Source organism: Megascapheus bottae, chromosome 15 (genome assembly GCF_031878675.1).
Source record: "Megascapheus bottae isolate mThoBot1 chromosome 15, mThoBot2.hap1, whole genome shotgun sequence".
Classification (NCBI taxonomy): domain Eukaryota; kingdom Metazoa; phylum Chordata; class Mammalia; order Rodentia; family Geomyidae; genus Megascapheus; species Megascapheus bottae.
This window is the reverse complement of record NC_143523.1, coordinates 32,528,589-32,547,264: the sequence shown is the minus strand read 5'-3', so window position 1 is coordinate 32,547,264 and position 18,676 is coordinate 32,528,589. Positions and strand designations below refer to the sequence as shown.

The window sequence follows — 18,676 nt, the reverse complement described above, 5'->3', positions numbered from 1 at the left end:
ACTAACCACAATTCAAAAATTATATAGTTATAATAATAATTCATCCCTGGGAAGAGAAATATCCATCTGCTACTAACATTTAGATATTAGCTGCAATATCCATTTTCCTTTCTCATGTTACGTAACCAGGCCAAAGCTCATTAAGAGTAAGGCAGGCTCAAAGGAACATAGGCTCAATGGTTTCCCTCCTCTGTCATAATCAGTAGAAACCTTGGGCTCTCCTAGCAGAGATTTATAATAGAACAAAACCTAGATACATAAGGCCATACAGTATGACACTAAATGCAAGGACCTCCAGGATATAGAAACAAAAGCCATATAATGAGTGATTGTTGTCCTTAATGTACTATGCTATCTCTCATCATTTTGCTGTCCCTTGGTTATTTCATATTGTTACAGTATTTCACTTTGTTATCTGATATATTGGATATATGTGTATTTGGTGATTTGAAATCGGATAGGGAATGGGGGGAAAACAAGATGAGGGATGGGAGTGGGAGGAGGGAAATAGAGACCAAGACATGAGAAAGGGTATCAATGTATGTAAAGTAATGCACCTTCTATCTGGTGAATATAATGTAACCCTTCTATTAATTACAATAAAAATATATAGGAAAAAAGAGTAAAGCATGACCTGGAGTTTGGCCTAATGGTAGAGTGCTTGCCTAGCATGCACACTCCTGGGGTTCAATTCCTTGGCACCACACGCACAGAAAAAAGCTCTGTCTCAAGTGGTAGAACATTAACCTTGAGAAAAACCCAAGGCTCTGAGTTCAGGACTGCAGAAAATAAAAAGAAAGAAGGAGAGAGTAAGTCACAATTCCCTAAAAAAATTATTTAATTGGAATTTCCAAAAGCATAATATATGATAAATAATGGGAAAAAAGAATTGAATACTTCATCTGTTAGAAGAAAAAGACAATAACAGATGCCCTTTAATTGGCTTTATCACTGGCTCCACATATAAAAATGATTTTAAGCATCTTCAGTGAAATGTAATAAACCAACAATTAAATAAAAGGCTTCCTGCAACCATCCAAAAATAACAAGATAGTTCCAGTTCTCAAATTGGAAGTAATAAAACAAAAATTGAAAACATAAGGACAGGAGTTCCAAAAGTGGACATATCTTAATATGGAGCCCTGAGTTAAGTATATAACAACACACATGTATGTATATGTATGTATACGCATATACATAAATACATAAAGCACATCTATATGTGTATATGTGTGTATACCTGCATGTGTTTATACACACTCAAAAATGTGCACAATATATAAATTACATGTTCTATACATTAAGATACTTCCACAATCTTAGTAATTTAAATAACTAAATGACCTTGGCAAAACTTTACCTGATTTAAACTGAATCAATCATATTACTGTAAACCATGTAGCTAATGACCTCTCCCTCTCCTGACATTATTGTTTTTATTTTAAGATATCTTCCCATTCATTTAGCCCAACACATAATGTGTACCAACAGTCACTATGTCCAGAATGGCATCTATAGGTACTGTGCTAATTTTCTGGAATGAAATATAAACATAATAAAACAATTGAACACATGGAGATAGTTTTCCAGCATCATGTGATGCTCAATTAAAACAGATTACAAAAGCTTGGTGACAAATGATTTTAAGAACAATTGGTTTTGAGATTGAAATTGGATATGAGAAGACCTTAAAGATTGCTTGCTATATTTTAAATACTATCTATAGAATAGATTTGGCATAGATATATACACACCATAAAATGAACACTTTAAAGGGCTTCATATCTAAAAATACATACACACACAGACACACACACACACACACAAATGCACACAGACACACTCATTAGCCTATAGTCTAACATCAAATTCTACAGGCAGTCCCCAAATCAGCACCAAAGCTACTTAAATACAAAGCATGGACCTTGTCTGTTTTTATAGCACAGACAAGTACAAAGCCCAGTGCCATGAGACATGTTTGTGAGTTCTGGATTAAGGGCACCAGCACCTGACATAAAAGCTGGAAGAAAGAGGCCTATGTGAGAAGGGGCATTCTGTCACCATTCGGTTATTCTAATATGATAAATGGTCTGCTTACATAGATTTAAACACAAGAAAGTTAGACAAATGTCCCAGGGAATGTGCCCTTATAGCACAGAGTCATCGGCTAGAGGTATGACCATAAAACACAAATCATACAACCCCACGCCAGTAATCCCCAATTCACATTTTCACTTTTTGGCAACTGTTAGAAGAATCACGATATGTGATGCTGAATCTATCTCCAAACTCAGAGCTCTGCTCTCAGGATCAAATGAAATGCAGTATGCAGAGTGCAGAGGATGCACGTGAGGCCCACGTGTGAATTAGACTGTGCTTGGGAATTAAACACTCTGTGAGGGAGTTCAGCTGACCAGTGTCTGATATGTGTTAACCGAACATCTGGACAATTTCAGAGTACATCTGGACAATTTCAGAGTACATCTAGAAAGATGAAATGGATTTGTGAAATCCAAGACTCTATATCATTTCAAAGTAGGAAAACCATATTTCCCTTTTTGCTGTTTATTTCAACTAATTAAGTTATGACATAAATATATGACATTTCAAAGCTTATTTCTAAATTATTATTATTTCTAAATGAAAACTCAACTGCATAAAATTGCAGAATCTATTCCTAAAAGAGAAAAGATCTCTCCAAATATTGTATACTATCTTAATCTAAATCTAAACTGACCTTGAATTTCACATCTTCCTATAAATTTACCCATAAGTCATCTGCTTTCTTAATTTCTTCATGCATATCACTTCATACTCCATAAAAACCCCTAAAATGATATTTCACACACTGTACTGCAGTCTGTTTTCTTTGTCTGCTGCCCCTTAAATATGAATATGTTCAGAAAAATTACTCTATTTCATACTTAACATTGGGCAGAATCCATATTTAATGAATATTTGAATAAACCAAACCACATAGCTATCACCTTAAAGTAATGAAGACATTGGTGCCCTAGAATTAATTTATAAGAGGCATTCTAAAAATGCAGTGAGGTTCTTTGAGATGAGATGATTTCTAGATCAGTAGATGAATTCTAAGGGCATAAATGGCAGTTTGAAGAAAACCATTTTCATAAGTTGGTGATCTGAAGTGGATGAACTAAAATTCTTCCAACTGCAAAAGACGGAGATTTGTAATCAAAACCCCCACATTCTTTATATTTCAATTATATTGATTATTGCCTAATACTTAAGATGTGTTTCCTGGTAGATATTATAGACACTGCATCAATCATATTGATCCCTCTTTAAAACAGTAGGTTCAATAAACAAATAGGTAAGATTTTTTAAAACATCTGTGGTTAGGCTTTCCTGAGGAACTGTACATACCATATCAGTTATTTGCCAACTCATAATCATAAAAAGTATAAGAATAAGAGAAATTTCTGGACATATTTAAAATGCAAATGCTTTATTTCTAATAATATATAATAATTTATGAAACATTTTCTCTTTTTTTTGGCAGTTCTAGGCTTGAACTCAGCATCTGGGCACTGCCCCAGAGCTTCTTTTGCTCAAGGCTAGCACTCTACTACTGGAGCCACAGCACCACTTCTGCTTTGTCTGTTTATGTGGTACTGAGGAATCGAACCCAGGACTTCTTCATTTTGCTAGGCAAGCTCTCTACCAGTATGCCACACTCTAAATTCTAACATATAATTTCTTTAGGGAAATGAAATATTAGCTTAACAAGAAAACTGTTAGTCTAATGGATGAAAATGCAAAAGCTGACTCCTTAAACCCTTAAGAACCACAGATGCCTTATTACCAGACACCACCTGCAGTCTGTGTTGCAATGTAAGTTTCCCATTTCTGAACACCACTGTGCTTGGAAACAAGCTGTTTCCCACCAGACATAACAATTCATCATGTTAGCAAAGTCTCAAAGTATTCCACAAATGGACATAAGGGAGAAAACTGACTATCTGCCACCTGCATTTGTCAAATAATTTGTTCTTGAACTGCTGATCTAAATTAAAACTAGATTTTGAAATCCCTGAGAGAAATATAAGGTTGTCACTTACTGAACTCTATTTGTTAAAATGACATTACAGGAATTAAAGAATAAACTTATGTGCTGCATCTCTTACTTGTAGACTAAAATGAAATACTTTGGAAAACATAGGAAGTTATTTCCATAGATTGATATGAATTGTATTCAAGTAGCTGATGATGACTAATGAGCATAAATTCTCCAGCTACCTCAGAGTGTTCCTTCACAGGACGAGGTAAGTGAGAAACAATTGTAACCTGTTCCAGTAATCTATCTGAGGATCCGGGCAGTATGACCTCCATAGTAAAGCATGCTTCGACATACAGTCCACATAAATAAAGAGTAATTCTTCCCTTTGGACTGTTGCTATTGGAGCACCAGGATAATTGAGAATCCTAGATTCCCCAATCAAAGCCTAGCCCCTGTTTATCATGGCTGTTCACCTAGCTTTCAGTATATATTCTGCCAGTTTCATACACTTCTGAAACAATATAGGATTTTCCTATTAAAATCAGTGAGTCAAAATTATCTATGTTCCCTTTCAGTCACTTATTTCTTCTAAATACAGACCCTGAAATTGTTCCCTGTATAGATTGTTGGATTAAATGCTTCTGCATGAAGAGGGTGGTGCAGAGAGAGGATGATGCAGGTAAGATTGGAATAGGAAGATGAATTTATTTTTTAGTTTCTGTGCTAAATTCTATCACTTGGGATATGAAACTTGGAAAACTACAGTGACAGGAAATTAAGCATGTAGATAAATGAGCCGAGGAAATCAATAATAAATGTTCATCTTGTTTAAAAATATCCATATATGTCTCTGTATTTCAGGAATTACTGAAATTCTGAAACCTCTGCTCACCTAATAGTTAAATAAAATAAGAAATGAAAATAAAATAAATAAGAAGCAGCCCTTCCAATGGAAATAGTTGAAGGTACAGACAGTCCTGGAATGCCAATGTCTGCAGTTCTCAGATATTCTTGTTGAAAGTCCACTTATGCTCTAGCAGACATTGTTAATGTGTTTAAGCTTTTTTGTTTAATGATCAGGTTCTTGAATATCTTTAGGAAACATCAACACCAATAACTCAGTGCCACTAATGACCCCTTGTGTGGACTGCACATGAAAGTTTATGCAGTTCACAATTAACTTGATTGTCTTATTTCCCATGCCTTTCTGTTGGCTCAAATAAGCCTATTAATTTGTATTAATTTGTAAATCTATTCCTGCCTGCTTTTGAACCTGGAATGTCTAAGAACTTGAGAAAAGAAAATAATTCCCCGAAAAACCTTGCACTTTCATTTTTACAGACAATGAACACAAAGGGAAAATAGTTTAAGGCATCAGGATCCCAACGAATTAGGATGCTATTTCAATCACAGAAATACTGCAAACATATTTATTTATATCTCTGGTTTAAAGAAAAGACGCTCTTTAAAGATGAGTATGGATCTAGTTGACTCTTTTAGATGTATTTTAAAAACTCGGTGCCAACTGTCCAAAATCTGAGCAGGGCATCATTACTTGTATTTAAGCTTCATCTCTCTTTCTGTATGGACTTTATCCATTTTTTCATATAATTTTATTGCAATTAATAGAAGGGTTACATGATATTCGCCAGATAGACTTTATCCATTTTATACATACTAATACGAAAATGAGAGGAGAGGTAGGCAGAATCTATTTTAGTTATTCATATTAGTTTGGATAAAATGAAATAAAACAAAACCACAAAAAAACTTTGGGGACAAAAATCTATAAGTTACTTCCTAAGGTCATTCCCACTTTAAAATTTAACTCTCCATTGGTATTAGTGCCATGCTCCTAAAATTTCCTCATTTTTGGATCTCCTTTTCATCAGTAAATATTTTGAGGTATTACTAGTTTTAAAATAATTGTATTGATATTGACCACAAGTAGTGTTGCAAATTAATTGAACTGTTCATATTTTTAACAGAAATGTGCAAAACTAAAATGAAATAAAGTATGAGCTACTGGTGTAACAAATTTCCTTCTGCAATGATAGTCTGATCCTAAAAGTTTCTCTAGATGCAAAAATTTGAGTGAATCAGAAGTAAACATGCATTATTAAGCAAATCAAATCCATTTTCATTATTAAATTAACAAAATAACATGGGCTAAGAGAGTAGTAGGGTCTAGATCAAGATTTAATGGAAAGAACAGACATGGTTCCTGCTCTTAAATTTTCTCTGCCTACAGAGAAAATCAAAGAGTAGCATCACAAACTGTGGTAAATGCTACTGAAAAGATAAACAAGTTATTAGATCATGAATGACTGTCTCCAACACTGGGGCTCACAGAGAAAATGAAGAATCGGGGACTTTAACATTGCAAAGAGGACATAAAGTTCTACTAATAATTAGATAAGCAGGACAAGTACAAGGAGGAAAAAAAGAAAGCTGTCAACATAAGGAAATAAAGTCTAGGAAAGGAATAAGGAAAATCTGTGGTAGCAAATAGCAAAAAGTGAGATGGGGAAATTATACAGTGTTCAAACATAAAATGCTTTGAGCTAATAAAATGTTCATATTGCTCCTCTTATTCTTTTTTGGCCAGTCTTGGGCTTAGGTCAGGGCCTGGGAACTGTCCTTGGATTTTTCCTCAAGGCTAGAACTCTACCACTTGAGCCTCAGCACCACTTCTGGCTTTTTCTAAGTATGTGGTACCAAGGAGTTGAACTCAGGTCTTCGTGCATGCTAGGCAAGCACTCTACCACTAGGCCAAACTCTCGGCCCCTCTCCTCTTATTCTTTTATACCCAATAGATCATGCTATTGAATGCTTTTAACTAACATATTCCAGACACTTAATAAGACTATTTTAAATATTTATTTAGGAGAACTTTAGGAAACCTGCTAACTTTCATCTCAAAGTAAGTTTTGCCGTCACAACAAATCATATCTAAAGATTGTTCTTTGACAAACTTTACATTTGAATAATGCTCTTTAATCATATTATCTGGGAAATCAACTTCTATTTTGATGCAGTTCAGCATCAAATCTCAACAGTAAAGAATGGAAAAAAAACCCTTTTTCTCATTAGTTTTCCAGTAGTTTAACATCTAACCTTGAAATTCATACGTATATACATATGTACATCCGCATATTTATACATATATATAAACTAAATACCTGTAATTGTGCAACCAGTCAAACAAGAATTGCAAAATGCTGCTAATACCATCAAAGAAATGTTCTGAACACACTTTAGACAAAACTCTGGGTTGCTGTTAAATAGTACCAGCAGTAATGTGGTGCAGTGGAAAAGGCATGGAATTTGAATTTTAAAACCTGTGCTTTGATTGAAAAATAGAATACAACCAAGGCATCTATCTGTACCCTCATGTTAATTAAGCTATGGAAACAAGTCCAGATGCTGTATTACAGATGAATGAGTCAAGAAAATATTGGTTGAGTGATCAGTCAGTGTATCCGGATGTATAAGATGTACTCAGCCATCAAGAATGAATGTCATTTGCAGGGAAATGGATGGCTCTGGAAAGTATTACCCTGAGTGAAGTAACTCAGCCTAAAAAAGTAAAAGAGTGCATATTCTCTCTCCTAAGTGGATCCTAGACTCAAGTTATAACCTTCCTGGTAAACAGGGATATATGCTTGCATACATGATCAATTTTTCTCAAGCATAGTACATGCAGAAGTGAAATTCTATGGAGTAGATCCTTTGAGCAACAGTGCAACCAAATAGATTATCAGGAAAATGAAATAGGTTTTGAATACGAGGTAGGGACTTTAGTGGGAAAAGGGCAAGGAATGAAAAGGGAATAGAGGAGTCCTGATATTCAATGGACATTTATAAAAGAGGAAGTAGGAAACTTGATGTGTTTGAGAGGAGGAGGGAGAATGACAGAAAGGATGATTATGATCAAGATGCACTGTATGTATAGACACATATGACAACTGTAACCTCTTTGTACAACCAAGCAGATAAAAAAATAATTAACAATAAAAAATACTGTGTTTAAATACAGCTCCATAACTATGAGGCCTTGAAAATTTACTGCTTTACTAAGGCTCAATTTTTCTCATTTTGTAAGTTAGAACATGCATTCCAAACCAGCTAGACTCCAAAAGTTAGAATATCACAATTATCTATACAATAAGGATGACACATCCTGATAGCTCACAGAGAAAACTAGGATTGACATAAATTCAATGGTTCTACCCACATTAAGGGTCTCCAAACTTCTAGCCACTGGGAACCAATAAATACAGAAACTGGCTAGCTACACTCAGTTATAAACAAACAAAAAACAACAACAACAACAAAAAAAAACTTTCCCCAAAGGCAACTGTTTGTCAGCTCTAATGAGAATCTATTTCTTGTTGCTGAATCCAGGATGGAGCAAGTCACGTCCCTCTGTTGGGGCCAGATATGTTGCCTTTTGTGACTAAATATACTGCACTTGATTTCTGTCCTTTGGATGACAACCCAGCCTTTGAGCCTTTCCTTTGTAGAAGCAATCACCACATCATTTAATATAAAACAGAGAAAAGAAGTGCTATTTGCAACTTCTTAAATTTACTATTTCCAAATAATGTGAAAACTTTGATTACCATCTTTCTTTCTCCCTTTAAACACCAAGATTTCAACTTTTCTAAAGCTACAGGGGCAGGGTACAGTCGTATATGAAGTGAAATAAACTCTGCAACAAAACATGACCTTTGATTTCAAGAGCTTATTTACAGTATCCTAAACGGGCCCTAGATACTCTGAAAGTTCATTATGACAGCAGAAGAGTAGGGGATGCGTGACATCAAATTATACCGTCCTGGTCAAAACCTAGAACTCCTCTTTTTGGCTAATGTTTTCCTCTTGAAACTCATTTGTTTTTTGTTTTTTGTTTTTTTTAAAAAACTAAGGTTTCATTGTTCCATGGCATGGCCAAATGGAAAGGCCATAGTCTTTAAAGGCAGATAAATATGAATGCAATACCAGCTGTGCTATTTGCTTGTGAGCATTGCAAGCATTCTAAGTCCTTATTTACTCATCTGCAAAATGAACAGACCACTGTCTATGTGTTTTTCTGGGTTGTTTACACCAGAGGTTAGCTCACTAGCATCAGTACCAGATCGTGGCACTGTCCTTGAGCTAAAAATTGTTGGTACCTCACAAAACATACATGGTTGGAAGACCTTGGATTTCTTTTGGGATAGAAGTACTAAACATACTCTTGATTTTCCATCTTGACCTATGCATCTTAACATATTCTTGACTTGATTCCTTAACCAAAGAAGTTTGTTGACTTATGTTTAGGGGATTAAGTAGATTGTAACCTTCCATGTAAGCTACATTCCAGCAGCACTAGTGAGTGTTTCATTCACATCACTTCTCCTCTGCCTTTGAGGTGCCAGCTGTGGCTGCAAGAAGCTCTGCTTTAAACAAGATCATCCACAATACTTGACAGTTTCCATTATGCAAAATCCTTATGGTAGTGGAAAATGTCTTATCTTCTCAGAAGAATCTGTTCACTTTCTTCAAACTGAAATATCGGTACAATTTTGATACAAGTTGTCTAAAACATAAGTTGTAAAAGTATTTTAAGACAAGAAAAAGGTCTAATATATTTAACTTTTCTATGAAAATTAACTTGGTAAGATTATTCTAAAAAAGAACGTAGAAAAAAACCAACCAATTTCCAGGTCCTGCTGTTCACTTTCCAGAGTAGCCTTTACTTGCACTTGGTTAAATAAACTCCATGTTCATTATAGAAACAGAAAGAAAGAAAGAAAGAAAGAAAGAAAGAAAGAAAGAAAGAAAGAAAGAAAGAAAGAAAGAGAGAGAAAGAGAGAAACAAAAAGAAAGAAAGAGAGAAAGAAAGAGAAAAGTGAAAGCAAAAAGAGTTTTAGCAAAATAGAAAAAGAGAAAGGAGAGGGAGGGGGAGAGGAAGGAAGGAAGGAAGGAAGGAAGGAAGGAAGGAAGGAAGGAAGGAAGGAAGGAAGGAAGGAAAGAAGGAAGGAAGGGAAAATGTGTGAAATATATGTGTATATACACAAATACATACATCAACTGTATGTAAGAGGAATCTAAGTCACACATTCACTCATTATACCATATAGAGATAATTCTTAACTATAAAATTTGAAAAATCCTTCCATTTATTCTAATATTTTCTCTCTTTTCTAAAATCCTCCTTTACATTGAGTCACTCACCAGCTTGAAGAATCATCAATTCTGGCCAACTAGGTATATGTGAAAAAAAAAAAACCCTGGAATTTCCAGAAAGTCTCTTCTGAGAGCAAATAGTGCCCCATCACTCAAAACTCTTCTATTCACAGAGCTAAAATGTCAAGACAAAATTCAACCAGGCTACATATCTGACAGCTTGAGGATGAAGGACCCTCGGGATTTAGGAAACTCTATGGGTTATATAGAAAGGAACTAGTTGGAATTTGGCTCTAGGAACAATTTATGGAGTCTCCATAACAACTCTGGATTGCCTGCAGACTCTTAATATCTTTTAGTCTTCTTCATTTTTTTCTTCTTTCCTGTTTGTTTTCCTCTTATATGCAGATAATCTTTCCTGGCTTTATCGATGTTAGCATGATAAATGGAGAAGAACTTGTGTGTGTGTGTGTGTGTGTGTGTGTGTGTGTGTGTGTGTGTGTGTCTGTGTCTGTGTCTGTGTCTGTGTCTGTGTCTGTGTCTGTGTCTGTGTGTCTGTTGGTATGGCACTTGAACTCAAGGCCCGCATGCTGTCCTTTAGGTTTTTCACTCATGGCTTGTGCCATACTACTTGAGACACAGGCCCACCTCTGAGAAAGATTTAAAATAGATAAAATATATTAGTGATTACTTTTTCCTGTATATTACAATTAAAAGAATTATTTCATTTTTGTACTTTAGTATTTTTACATTTTTGTAAACCTGGAACATATGATCACTTTTACTAGGAAAGAAATCATATCTTGGTGATATATGATTAAATTATAGAAAAACCTTGAATTTCAATAATATATAAATATATACACACATAAAAATCTTAGTCATCACATATCAAAGTCTTCACTGAATTCTAAAATGATGTTTAGTTTAGCAATCAATATATTATTAGAAGAACATACATTAGTCTGATAAAAGCCTCAATCCATCATTGTTTTGGATACAATAGAGGTCAGCTAATGGAATTGATAAGAAAATAATTTAACAGATTTTATCATTACTTCTGAGGATATGATATTGAAGTGTTAGGTGTTTTTGAAAACAGTCTTTTGAGAACATTTTGAAAGCTGTTTAATAAATTATTACTCTGAGAAGAATGCAATTATACTGCAACAGGACTGGGAAGAAAAAAAATAAGCCACATACATAAACATTGGTCAATATGCACCCATAAAGTGAGATAAAATTTACAGATAGGGTATTATATTATGAAGAAGCACAATACCATTACAACTCAGAAAACATTATAATCTAGACAACTGTAGATGGCTCAGAAGCTGCTTCTGGTGATTTGTAGTTGTTAAGACACACTAAAGCTTTAGTCTGTTAGAGTTTAAATAATGTTTAATATTGAGGGGTAAAGAAAGATTTAGTTAGACATAAAATCATAGAAAGTTAAAAACAGGTCCCCCAAAAATATAAAAATTAAAACACTGAGCTATAGACTATAGATGCACTGAACATCTCCAGAAACTTATGCTCGCAGATTTCCCCTCCACTTCCCCATAAATATAGGTAGTAAGGAGTATAGTTCATATTGCAGAAATGGAGTGGATATTGGGGAAGCTGGGGTTTTGAATATCCTAGATTTTGTTTACAGATCATCTTGAATAGCCCTTCCTGGTTTGAGAGGTTCGATAGCTTTGCGCAAATTGCTTTGCTGGCCCTGCTGTACTAAGGTAGCAGAAAAGCTGACCTAACCCACCATTTTACCCATTAGAGAAGCCTTTAAATAGATATTTTGAAAGCTGAATTTTCCAAAGCTGTGAGAATAGGTCAATGAATGACCACATACTCACTGCCCAGATTTAGCAATAGCATCTGTTCCATCTATGTTTTCCATTTCTGTGTATGTGTTTGATCATGGATTAAGAAAATACGTTACAGACACTATAACACTTTGAATAAAACATGCAGGACTGTATCTTCAAAAAAAATATTATCACAGCCTCATTGGGACCTGTGAAGGGCATCCCCTACCATTAGTACAAATTCATGTTCATGTGTTTCTAGTCATCTTTGAATTTTCTTGTAAAGATGTTTTATCTTAATGAAACTAACTCTAACCAGGTTTTAGGTGTTTTATAGTAAACAATCTCTAAGAGAATCCCCAAGGATCCAAGATTTACAGTCTTTATTTCCTAAGTAATCTTGCACAGTCCAACCTGAAATATTAACTGGACATGATGAAATAGCTTCTAAAGATTAGAATACAGCAGAAGTAACAGGCTAATACCCTTGACATTAAGCCATAACATTCATTATGGGTTCTTTTTTAGTTATTCTTTCTTTCCATCTTGCTCTAAGGAAAGTCAATTCTCCTGTGAAGCAGCTCCAGAGAAATGCCTACTACCTGGCAAGGAATTGAGACTTGCCAATAACCACGTGGATGTGCTTAGAAGCAAATCCCTCACCCAGCTTAGTCCTTAGAGGAGGCTGGAGTTTTCCAGTCTGGCAAATGGTTTAAATGCAGCCTCTTGGCATACCTTTAGCCACAGGCATCTTAGTTTGTGATCAGATTTCTCAGCCACAGAAACATAAATGACAGGGGCCGGGAGTTTAGCCTATTGGTTAAAGTGCTTGCCTAGCATGCACGAAGACCCGGGTTCAATTCCTTGGTACCACATACATAGAAAAAAGCCCGAAATGGTGCTGAGGCTCAAGTGGTAGAGCTCTAGCCTTGAGAAAGTCCAAGGACAGTGCTCAAGCCCTGAGCTCAAGCCCAGGACTGGCAAAAAAAAAAAAAAAGAAACATAAATGACAAATGTGCATCATTTGAAACAACCTGAATGCTGATCAACAAAGCTAGGATTTTATTGTTTTAGCTCTGCCTTAAATATGTTCAGAAATTCTGCCTCAATACTTATGAACAATTTAAAATAACTCATCAGTCAACACTGAGATAAATGAATAATTCCCTGTGTGTTAATGGACTGAACAATCCAGATGCCATCCCTCAGATACACAGAAGGGGCAGTTTATTTATTGCCCTAAAGAAAACTAAACTAAACTTGTGACTGTAAGTTTGTTCAATTAATCTTCTCTGTATTAGATTCCATGTATGAGTGAGATCACACAGTATTTTTTTTTGTTTAAAATTGTGATCTTAGAAGAGTGGAAAAGAGAATAGAAAGTATATCCAAAGCTGGGAACACAGAAGAGAAGACAAACTGCTCAACTGTGACACATGTATGCACATACACATGCACATGCACACACACTTATTACAGTTAGACAGGAGCTAGAAGTTCTGTGGTGTGATTTCAAAGCAGGGTAACTATAGATCACAATAGTATATTGTACATTTCAAAAAGCTAGAAGAGAGATTTGGAAGTTGTCAGAACAAAAATCTGATAAATGATTGAAGATTTCAATAAGCAAAATGTGTTTCCAATATCACACAATATATACATATGTCAATATGGTCCATTGTATTCATCAGCATGGATGCTTTATACTCTAAGTATCAATTAAAATTAATTTTATTTGAATGTTCTTTCTTTAAAGGCAACAGAGTAAAATTCTTTCACATCTACCCATTATTCTAGTAAGATTCACTTCCCAAATAATCTAACTTGTCCTTTTTTTATAATTCACAGGTGAAGATACATGGAGAACACATTGCCTGTGTTCTTTCTGGAAAAGAAGGGAATCTCATGGTTGCAGCTTCCTCAAGACACCTTTCCTGTAATATAGACTTAATTCATCCTATGAAAGGTTCTGATTTTCCCATTGAAAAATAATTGAGAGTTGAAAAATAATTCATTTGTATGAATGACTATTGGCAACATTTTTCCATGCACATACATGAACACGTATGTGAGGGGATGTTTGTGGTGGGGTGTGTGTGTGTATGTGTACTACAGTTGGAACTCAGAGCCTGGGTGTTCCTTAATATATTTACTCAAAGGTGGTGTTTTACAATTTGAACTGCATCTCCACTTCCAGGCTTGGGATGGTTAACTGAAATAAAGGTTCTTAGGACTTTTCTCCTCCGACTGGCTTCAAACCATAATCCTCAAATTTCATCTTCCTGAGTAGATAGATAGGATTATTGGCATGAGTCACAGGCACTTGGCTTTTGGCTATTTTTGAAGTTACATTAATTTTTAAATTTCACTTTAATTGAGAGATTTTCCAGTCAACACTCTCCAGCAGTTCTACTAGGACACATAGAACTAGTTGCATTGAATTGAAAGATTTTTGGTTTCCAGAGAGAGTAGTTAATCCAATTTTCTCTTTTACCATATACTTTATGAAAATAAATCAGATGTATTTTGTAGGTTTATAGAGCTGATATACCATTATTTTAGAATAAGAAGCTAGCAATCTATTTTGCTAGAGCTTTAAAAAGCTAAATTAGGAATAATATGTTGTAGGATTCTCTTTCCATTTAGACTAAATTGTTTTATCTCATACAAATTGTCATTTATTAAAAGTTCCTGATACTAATCCATAGTATCTATTGCATTTTCTCATTCTATGACCCACCCATCAAACCAAGAGATGAAGAAATAGAGAATTCATAATGGTACTTAAAACGCTCATGGTATCCTAATAGCTACTCATGACTCAGCTGCACTGTTACAGAATTGTACCACCCAATGAAGATGAAATTTCCTGTCTCTGGTTTTAGAATCTATATGCTTCTTCTACCTCTCATCCTAACTCTCCCACAATATGAACTCCTGATTAATCAGAGAGGGAAGTAGAATTGGACTGTGTTTTTTTTTTTCTTTCTCTTTTTCTCAAAACCCTAATGGTTAATCTCATGTGGTTACTGTATCTGACTTTGTTACCTGGTATATTTTATATATGTTTCTTTGTTTATTTGAAATAGGGGAGCGAAGGGAGGAAAACAAGATATTTGGAAGGGAGGGGAAGGGAAATGGGGACGAAAACATGAGAGGCAGTATCAGTGTGTGAGAATGCGTCCACTACCTGAGGAATGTAATTTTAATTCCTCTATACATTACCCCAACAATAGAAAGGAAGAAAGAAAGAAAGAAAGAAAGAAAGAAAGAAAGAAAGAAAGAAAGAAAGAAAGAAAGAGAAAGAAAGAGAGAGAGAGAAAGAAAGAGAGAAAGAAAGAGAGAGAGAAAGAAAGAGGAATTTGGATATTTCAGTCATGAAATTTGAGGGCAGAGATGATTTTGAGATGTGACGCTGGCTCTGTATAGACACAATGTTTTATTACATAGATTAATACAGATCTATGATATATAAACCCTCAGCCTAATTTTAATTATGTTCTAAAATCTAAGCGCTGGTGATTGCATATAGAAATTTCCTTCTTGAATACTTGTTTGTTAAATAGGGCATTTGAAATATGATGTAAAAATCAATGATAATAAATTCTTTAATAAAAAATATTAGATGCCTGAGTTTGAAATTAGCATTAGCTCAAGGTTATCTAGTCATATGTATTTGAAAGTGACCCCACCATTATGTATACAATACAGGAAAAATGAATACATTTATTATTCACAAATACAAACATTTTCTTAGAAATATGAATCTATCCAAAAGAAAACTTCTACCTGTTCAGAATTGCCTAAATTTTAAGTTTGAAGGTTGTCCTGAATGTAAGGAAAAACTTAAAACTTTTATCTGAAATTTATGGCAATGCTATAAGAAACTGAAAATCTGTTAAACATTTATGTCTTCCATATATGCCTTTTAATAACATTTAGGGTTAAAAAAACCAAGTTTTTCACAAAATCTGATACTACCCCTTTTGAATGAACAGTATTTCTATGAAAGTTTAATTTATCATCTCTTTGTCTCCATTTTGTCTAATATTAATTCAAAAAGTAACTCTAAAACTTTTGATTCTCAGATCCCCTTTATAATCCTAAATACAATGGGGGACTTTAAAATCTTTATATATATATATATATATATATATATATGAGTTATAGTTATTTGCAGTTATAAACAGTACATCTAAGAACATTTTAAATATGAGATCACATAGCACTTAACTCTGAAAAAAATTAACTTTGTAACCTTGTGACTGAATCAGAGTGAAATAGACAGAACATACCTTAGAATTGTGATTAAAAAATAGTCTTGATTTCATGGATTGAAATGTGTGGCCCATACACCTATAGATGCTCAGATTATAATTTGAAAAACACTTGTATAGAACTACCACCAACAATAAAGAAAAAATAAATTACTAGCAAAATATCCAGACACTGGTGGCTCTCATCTGTAATTCTACCTACTCAGGTGGCTGAGATCTGAGATTAAGGTTCAAAGCCAACTTGGGCAGGAAAGTCCATGAGACTCCTGTCTTCAATTAACTACCAAAAGGCTGGTATTGGAGCTGTGGTTCAATGTGGTAAAGTGCTAACCATGAGTAAAAAAACTCAAGAACAGTGCTCAGGCTCTGAGTTTTAAACCCTACACACACACACACACACACACACACACACACACACACACACACACACACACACACACACACACACCCCTCCAGCAAAATAAACATGAAGGAATTTTCCATACTACAGATGTATAAAACAGCCCTTAAATTCATTTACCTTACTGGTGGCATTCATAACACAAAGCCCAGCACAGGCATGACTGATTTGGAATGGATTACGATTATGTTCATCTCCATCGCCAACTTTTTCTACAGCTTATTCTATACCTAGATATACTGGACATTTACGTGGTTTAGATTATCTTGAGAATCAGTTGGGAGACAGGCGGGTGGCACAGAGAACAGCAGTCCTTCCATCTGGCAATCACTATTTTCATCGTGACTCATGGGACACGTGTATCCCTTCGCTCAGAGCCGTCCATGTGTGAATTGTGCAAAACCATCTGTGGGATTGATGAAGGGAAACATCGCTAATTCTGCTTGTTTCTATATTTTATTGTCTCTAATCTTTTTTTAGTTTAGTATTCTTTGTCCAATATGTCACTATTTTCCCACTTGCCAGTCCCTAAAAACTACCCTTCCATGCTGTTTCTAGGAGTTCAACATTTTTAGATACTGTTCTGCATGAGATTGTGCAGTTTGGGTCTTTTTGAATCTAGCTCATTTCACATATCATATTCCTCTTGAGTTTCATCCATGTATTTAAAAAATGACAGGATTTCTTATTTTCCAAAGCTGAACAATATTCACTGTATCTGCAAACACAACTAAATTATATTATTTACACATATATATGTACATATATATATTCCATGTTTTTCATTCATCTGTCTATGGTCAGCTAGGTAAATCTCATACATTGGCTAATTGTGAATAATGCTACAACAAAGTGAGAGTGCCAATAACTCTTCGAGAGACTGGTTTGATTAACTAAAGCCTTACACATTGTATTCCACAATGGCAATCCCAGTTAACACTGTTACCAATGGTGTATGACTCTTTTTTCCTCTGCGTTCTTGTCAGCAGTTGATATCTTCTATCTTTCTGGGAAGACCAAGTCCTGTTATATGTTTTCCGTAAGCCCCTTCTTCAAGGCAGACAATTTTAAAGGCCTGGGAAAGTATTTGTATTTGAAAGTTATTTGAAATACTTGTCATGCTTAGGATTTTGTTAATTTAGAGAGAATAAGAAGTTATTCTTGGCTTTAGCTCTAGTGTTATGACTTTTTCAATAGAATAAGACCATCAGCTACACTATCATTAGAAGTGGCTCCTCTTCTGACTTTCTCTCATAAGCAAGGACCCTCCTCTTCACATGAACTCTAAAGTTGTCCTTATGTGCCTGGAAGGGCCTAGTTTGCTTTCTGCTTTGCATCCAGGCTCCTTCACCAATATTCTGTTTCAGCTAAAGGGCCATCCACTCCGCTTGAGTCCATTGCCCTTTCCTGGCTTCCCCTGAACAAGCACTCTGTACTAGTTTTTATTGAACTCCATTTCAACTGACGCTCTACAGAACAATTTAAGAGATATGATAGTAGGACACATGATGCATGTAAGACAATGTGAGGAATAAGAGGTGCTGTTTGAAACAGAAGAATGGAGTAGAGAGAAACGGGGCCATAACGGAGCAAACTGACCCTTCCATTATTGAAGGAAGCATGTATTGAGGTTGTGATTTCCAGGCAGTCACCACCAAAAGTGAGAAAGTTGCATATACAAAAAGGTGAGTTGCAAAAAGTCAGCAGTGGCATCCTGAAGCACTAGGAGTCTGCTCTATAGAGGGACTACACAAATCTCCCTTGGACTCATTCTGCATGCCCAGTATGGATGCTAGGATTTCTACAGGTGATCCAGTCACTGCTGCTATGTCTCTAATACATTTTCCATGCAGTGACTGAAAGGGCTTAATCCCTAAGTTGTCAGACACACCAGGAAACAGGAGTAAGAAGCATCAAACAGAAAGTAAGAAGGAGGAGTTGAGTCTCTCCAAAAGTCCTGTATTTTCTAAAGAAAATGGCTATTCTAATCAGC

General features: G+C 35.1%; 1 protein-coding gene across 2 annotated transcripts in view; it reads right to left on the bottom strand.

Moving 5' to 3' along the window:
- The window catches only part of Prkg1 (protein kinase cGMP-dependent 1), a 973,708-nt gene that overhangs the window by 301,113 nt on the left and 653,919 nt on the right, over window positions 1-18,676 (bottom strand). The gene's annotated exons all lie outside the window — the stretch shown is intronic.